Raw genomic sequence first — 7,963 nt, 5'->3', positions numbered from 1 at the left:
TATGGAAATCAATAAATGTAACCCATCACACAAACAGAACCAATGACAAAAACCACAGGATTATCTCAATAGATGCACACAAGGCCTTCAATAAAATTCAACACCTCTACATGCTAAAAACTCTCAATAAACTAAGCATTGATGGAACGTATCTCAAAATAATAAGAGCTATTTATGATGAACTCATAGACAATATCATACTGAACGGGCAAAAGCTGGAAGCATTCCCTTTGAAAACCCACACAAGACAAGGATGCCCTCTCTCACCACTCCTATTCAACATAGTATTGGAAGTTCTGGCTAGGGCAATCAGGAAGGAGAAAGAAATAAAGCGTAGTCAAATAGAAAGATAGGAAATCAAATTGTCTCTCTTTGCAGATGACATGATTGCATATTTAGAAAACACCATTGTCTCAGCCCACGAACTCCTTAAGCTGATAAGCAACTTCGGCAAATCTTAGCATAGAAAATCAATGTGAAAAAATCACAAATATTATTATACACCAATAACAGAGAGCTAAATCAGAGTGAACTCCCCTTCACAATTGCTACAAAGAGAATAAATACCTAGGAATAAAACTTACAAGGGATGTGAAGGACCTCTTCAAGGAGAACTACAAACCACTTCTCAAAGAAATAAGAGAGAACACAAACAAAAGGAAAAATATTCCATGCTCATGGATAGGAAGAATCTATATCATAAAAATGACATACTGCCCAAAGTTATTCATAGATTCAGTGCTGTCCCCATAAAGCCTCCACTGACTTTCTTCGAAGAATTTTTAAAAAACTACTTCAAATTTCATATAGAACCCAAAAAGAGCCCATATAGCCAAGACAATCCTAAGCAAAAAGAACAAAGCTGGAAGCTTCATACTACCTGACTTCAAACTATACTACAAGGCTAGAGTAACCAAAACATCCTGGTACTGGTACCAAAACAGATATATAGACCAATGGAATGAACAGAGGCTTCAGAAATAATATCACACATCTACAACCATGTGGTCTTCAGCAAACCTGATAAAAACAAGCTGTGGAAAAAGGAGTCCCTATTTAATAAATGGTTGTGGGAAAACTGGCTAGCCATGTGCAGAAAACTGAAGCTGGGCCTTTTCCTTACACCTTATAAAAAATTAACTCAAGATGGATTAGAGACTTAAACGTAAGACCTAAAACCATAAAAATCCTAGAAGAAAACCTAGGCAATACCATTCAGGACATAGGCATGGGGAAAGACTTCATGACTAAAACACCAAAAGCAATGGCAACAAAAACCAAAATTGACAAATGGGATCTAATTAAGCTAAAGAGCTTCTGTACAGAGAAAGAAACTATCATCAGAGTGAACAGGCGACCTACAGAATGGGAGAACATTTTTGCAATCTATCCATTTGACAAAGGACTAATATCCAGAATTTACATGGTACTTAAACAAATTTACAAGAAAAAAAACAACCCCATCAAAAAGTAGGTGAAGAATATAAACAGACACTTCTCAAAAGAAGACATTTATGCAGTCAGAAAGCCCATTATGACTGGTCAGTAGAGAAATGCAAATCAAAACCGCAATGAGATACCATATCATGCCAGTTAGAACAGCAATCGTTAAAAAGTCAGGAAAGGGGGATCGATCCAAAATGGCCATTTAGGAACAGCTCAGGATTGCAGCTCCCAGTGAAAGCGCAGAGGGTGAGTGGATGCTGCATTTTTATTGCCCACAGGCTAGGAAATTCCCAGGCGGAGAAGCTCCACAGGTCACCAGCGTGGCTGTTTCAGCCAGCGCGGCTGTGTCGGCCTGCGCAGCTGCTTTGCCCCATACAGCTGGTTTGTCAGCGCCCCAGCACAGCAGTTCTCCATACAAAATACACTGGTCCAGGTGCCCTTTTGGCTGGCGATCGGAGCCATGGGAAGCTGCCCATTCCTCTGTTTAAAAAAGGGACTGAACAGGGAACCAGGACAGTAGATTCCAGGGCAAAAAAAGTGCCACGAATCTCAGTGCCGCTGTTTAAACCAGCACAGTGAGTTGTCGCACGGGAAAAAACACACACTGCGGCGCCTCTTCAACAGGCGACTGGAACACCAACTTAAAAAAAAAAAAAAAAAAAAAGAAGGCTCTGAGGCAGGGAGCCAGTGATCAGGTTCGGCTGGTCCCACCCCCACAAAAGAACAGCAATCAGAAACTCTCTGGATTGAGAGTTTCACAGCAAGCGCAGCTTAACCCTGGACGGTCCAGCTGTGTGGGGGAGGGGCATCCGCCATTACCGAGGCACTCCACCAATAAGGAGGTAGTCCGCCATTGCTGAGGCAGCCTGCCATTGCCAAGGCAACCCGCCATTGCAGAGACAACCCTCCATTACAGAGAGAGTCTGCCAGTACAGAGGTGGAACACTGTTGCCGAGGCGGTTCTAACTACACCCATATAAACAGGAATGCAGGGAAGTTCACTCAGCAGCTGGGCGGAGCCCACGGCAGCTCAGCAAAGCCTCTACAGGCAGGCAGTGACTAGGCTGCCTCCTTGCTGGGCAGAGCAGCTCTGAAGAAAAAAAAAGAAGGCAGCAGCACAACAAAAACTCATAAATAAAGCCCTAAATCCCTGGGACACAGCACCTGGGAACAAAAAGCAGTTTATGAGTTCTACTGCAGCAGACCTAAATGCACCTGCCCAGCAGCTCTGAATGAACAACGGAGCTCACACCTCAGCACTTGAGCTCCTATAAAGAACAGACTGTCTCCTCAAGAGGCTCCCTGACCCCTGTATATCCAAAGAGCCAACTCATAAAGGAGAGATCAGACTGACACTTGGCGGGTATCCTTCTGGGACAAAGATAGCAGAAAAAGAAAACTGGTAGCAACCATTACTGTTCAGCAGCTGCTGCAGGTGATCCCCAGGCAAGCAGGGCCTGGAGTGGACCTCAGCAGACCTACAGCAGAGGGGCCAGACTGTTAGAAGGAAAACTAAGAAACGGAAATAACCTCATCATCAACAAACAGAATGTCCACTCAGAGACCCAATCTGAAACCCAGTGACTACAAAGATGACAGATAGATAAATCCACAAAGATGGGAAGAAACCAGCACAAAAAGGATGAAAACACATGAAACCAGAACACCTCTCCTCCTATAAGGGACCACAACTCTTCACCAGCAAGGGAACAAGGTTGGATGGAGAACGAGTGTGATGAAATGACAGAATCAGACTTCAGAAGGTGGGTAGTAAGAAACTTCTGTGAACTTAAAGAACATGTTCTAACCCAATGCAAAGAAACTAAGAACCTTGAAAAAAGATTTGACAAAATGCTAACGAGAATGGACAAATTAGAAAGGAATATAAGTGAATTGATGGAGCTGAAAAACACCACACGAGAACTTCGTGAAGCATGCACAAGTATCAACAGCCAAATTGACCAAGCAGAAGAAAGGATATCAGAGGTCGAAGATCAATTCAATGAAATAAAATGGGAAGGCAAGAATAGAGATAAAAGGGTAAAAAGGAATGAACAAAGTCTCCAAGAAATGTTGGACTATCTGAAAAGACCTAATCTACTTTTGATAGGCGTGCCTGAATGCGACGAAGAGAATGAATCCAAGCTGGAAAATACTCTTCAGGATATTATCCAGGAAAAGTCCCCCAACCTAGCAGGACAGGCCAATATTCATGTCCAGGAAATACAGCGAACACCACAAAGATATTCCTCAAGAAGAGCAACAACAAGCCACATAATCGTCAGATTCACCAGGGTTGAAATGAAGGAGAAAATACTAAGGGCAGCAAGAGAGAAAGGTAAGGTTACCCACAAAGGGAAGCCCATCGGACTCACAGCAGATATCTCAGCAGAAACCCTACAAGTCAGAAGAGAGTGGGGGCCAATATTCAACGTCCTTAAAGAAAAGAACTTTCAACCCAGAAACTCCTATACAGCCAAACTGAGCTTCAAAGGGAAGGAAAAATAAAATCCTTTGTGAACATACAAGTACTCAGAGATTTCGTCACCACCAGGCCTGCTTTACAAGAGCTCCTGAAAGAGGCTCTACACATATAAAGGAACAACCAGTACTAGCCACTCCAAAAACATGCCAAATGGTAAAAAGCATCAACACATTGAAGAATCTGCATCAACTAATGAGCAAAACAGCCAGCTAGTACCAAAATGGCAGTATCAAATTCACGCATAACAATATTAACCCTAAATGTAAGTCGACTAAATGCCCAATCAAAAACACAGAATGGCAAATTTGATAAAAAGCCAAAACACATAGGTGTGCTGTATTCAGGAAACCCATCTCAAATACAAGGATACACAAAGGCTCAAAATAAAGGGAGGGAGGAAGATTTAACAAACAAATGGAGAGCAAAAAAAAGCAGGAGTTGCAATTCTCATCTCTGATAAATTAGATTTAAAGCAACAAAGATCAAAACAGACAAAGAAGGACATTACATAATGGTAAAAGGATCAATGCAACAAGAAGAGCTAACGATCCTAAATACATACACACCGAATACAGGAGCACCCAGATACTTAAGGCAAGTTCTTAATGACTTACAAAGAGACTTAGACTCCCACACAATTATAGTGGGAGGCTTTAACACCCCATTGTCAATATTAGACAGATCAACCAGACAGAAAATTAACAAGGATATCCAGGACCTGAACTCAGACCTGGACCAAGCAAACCTAATAGACATTTTCAGAACTCTCTACCACAAATCCACAGAATATACATTCTTCTCAGCACCACATCACACCTACTCTAAAATTGACCACATAATTGGGAGTAAATCACTCCTCAGCAAATGCAAAAGAACGGAAATCGTAACAAACAGTCTCTCAGACCACACTGCAATCAAGTTAGAATTCAAAAACTAACGCAGAACCACACAGCTTCATGAAAACTGAACAACTTGGTCTTGAATGTTCACTGGATAAACAATGAAATGAAGGCAGAAATAAAGATGTTCTTTGAAACCAACGAGAATGAAGACACAACATACCAGAATCTCTGGGACACATTTAAAGCAGTCTCTAGAGGAAAATATGTAGCAATAAGTGCCCACATGAGAAGCAAGGAGAGATCAAAAATTGACACCCTATCGTCAAAATTGAAAGAGCTAGAGGAGAAGTATCAAAAAAACTCAAAGTCTAGCAGAAGACAAGAAATAGCTAAGATCAGAGCAGAACTGAAGGAGATAGAGACACAAAAAAAACCCTTCAAAAAAATCAATAAATTCAGGAGATGGTTTTTTGAAAAGATCAACAAAATAGACAAACCACTAGCCAGATTAATAAAAAAGAAAAGGGAGAATAACCAAATTGATACAATAAAAAATGATAAAGGGGATATCACCACAGATTTCACAGAAATTAAAACCATCATCAGAGATTATTACAAACAACTCTATGCACATAAACTAGTAAACCTGGAAGAAATGGATAAATTCCTGGACACTTGCCCCCTTCCAAGCCTAAACCAGGAAGAAGCCAAAACCCTGAACAGACCCATAACAAGGTCTGAAGTTGAGGCAGCAATTAAGAGCTTACCACTCAAAAAAAGCCCAGGTCCAGACGGGTTCACAGCCAAATTCTACCAGACATACAAAGAGGAGCTGGTATCATTCCTTCTGAAACTATTCCAAACAATACAAAAAGAGGGAATTCTTCCCAAATCATTTTATGAGACCAACATCATCCTGATATCAAAACCCAGCAGAGACTCAACAAGAAAAGAAAACTACAGGCCAATATCCATGATGAACATAGACGCAAAAATCTTCAATAAAACACTGGCAAGCCGATTGCAACAGCACATCAAAAAGCTTATCCACCATGATCAAGTAGGCTTCATCCCAGGGATGCAAGGCTGGTTCAACATACCCAAGTCTATAAACGTAATTCACCAAATAAACAGAACCAAAGACAAACACCACATGATTATCTCAATTGATGCAGAGAAGGCCTTTGAAAAAATTCAACAGCCCTGTATGCTAAAAACCCTCTATAAGCTAGGTATTGATGGAACGTATCTCAAAATAATAAAAGCTATTTACGACAAACCAACAGCCAATATCATATTGAATGGGCAAAAACTGGAAGCATTCCCCTTGAAATCTGGCACCAGACAAGGATGCCCTCTCTCACCACTCCTATTCAATATATTACTGGAAGTTCTAGCCAGAGCAATCAGGCAAGAAAAAGAAATAAAAGGTATTCAAACAGGGAAGGAGGAAGTCAAATTGTCTCTATTTGCAGACGACATGATTGTATATCTAGAAGACCCCATCATCTCAGCCCAAAACCTCCTGAAACTGATAAGCAAGTTCAGCAAAGTCTCAGGATACAAAATCAATGTGCAAAAATCACATGCATTCCTAGACAGCAATAACAGACTTAAAGAGAGCCAAACAAGAACGAACTGCCATTCACAATTACCACAAATAGAATAAAATACCTAGGAATACAACTAACAAGGAACGTAAAGGACCTCTCCAAGGAGAACTGCAAGCCACTGCTCAACGAAATACGAGAGGACACAAACAGAGGGAGAATCATTCCATATTCATTGTTAGGAAGAATCAATATCTTGAAAAGTAATTTACAGATTCAACACTATCCACATCAAGCTACCAATGACCTTCTTCATAGAACTGGAAAAAAACACCTTAAACTTCATATGGAACCAAAAGAGAGCCCGCATAGCCAAGTCAATTCTAAGCAAAAAGAACAAAGCAGGAGGCATCACACTGCCAGACTTGAAACTATACTACAAGGCTACAGTAATCAAAAGAGCATGGTACTGGTACCAAAACAGAGATATAGACCAATGGAACAGACAGGGGTCTCAGAGGCAACACAACATATCTGCAACCATCCGGTCTTTGACAAACCTGACAAAAACAAGCAATGGGGAAAGGATTTCCTGTTTAATAAATGGTGTTGGGAAAACTGGCTAGCCATGTGCAGAAAGCAGAAACTGGACCCCTTCCTGACATCTTATACTAAAATTAACTCCAGATGGATTAAAGACTTAAACATAAGGCCTAACACCATAAAAACCCTAGAAGAAAATATAGGCAAAACCATTCAGGACATAGGTGTAGGCAAGGACTTCATGACCAAAACACCAAAAGCATTGACAACAAAAGCCAAAATAGACAAATGGGACCTAATCAAACTCCACAGCTTCTGCATGGCAAAAGAAACAGTCATTAGAGTGAACTGGCAACCAACAGAATGGGAAAAAGTTTTTGCAGTTTACCCATCTGACAAAGGGCTGATATCCAGAATTTACAAAGAACTAAAACAGTTTTACAGTAAAAAAAACAAACAAGCCCATTCAAAAGTGGGCAAAGGATATGAACAGATACTTTACAAAAGAAGACATATGTGAGGCCAAGAAACATATGAAAAAATGCTCATTATCACTGGTCATCAGAAAAATGCAAATCAAAACTGCATTGAGATACCATCTCATGCCAGTTAGAATGGCGATCATTAAAAAATCTGGAGACAACAGATGCTGGAGAGGATGTGGAGAAATAGGAACACTTTTACACTGTTGGTGGGAGTGTAAATTAGTTCAACCATTGTGGAAGACAGTGTGGTGATTCCTTAAGGAACTAGAAATAGAAATTCCATTTGACGCAGTAATCCCATTACTGGGTATATATCCAAAGGATTATAAATCATTCTACTATAAGGACACGTGCACACAAATGTTCATTGCAGCACTGTTTACAATAGCAAAGACCTGGAACCAACCCACATGCCTATCAATGATAGACTGGACAGGGAAAATGTGGCACATATATACCATGGAATATTATGCAGCCATCAAAAACGATGAGTTCGTGTCCTCTGTAGGGACATGGATGAACCTGGAAACCATCATTCTCAGCAAACTGACAGAAGAGCAGAAGATCAAACACCGCATGTTCTCACTCATAGGTGGGTGTTGAACAATGACA

This window comes from Sapajus apella, unplaced genomic scaffold (assembly GCF_009761245.1).
Source record: "Sapajus apella isolate SASKATOON/1434 unplaced genomic scaffold, GSC_monkey_1.0 scaffold9, whole genome shotgun sequence".
Lineage (NCBI taxonomy): Eukaryota > Metazoa > Chordata > Mammalia > Primates > Cebidae > Sapajus > Sapajus apella.
This window is presented reverse-complemented; position numbering follows the sequence as displayed.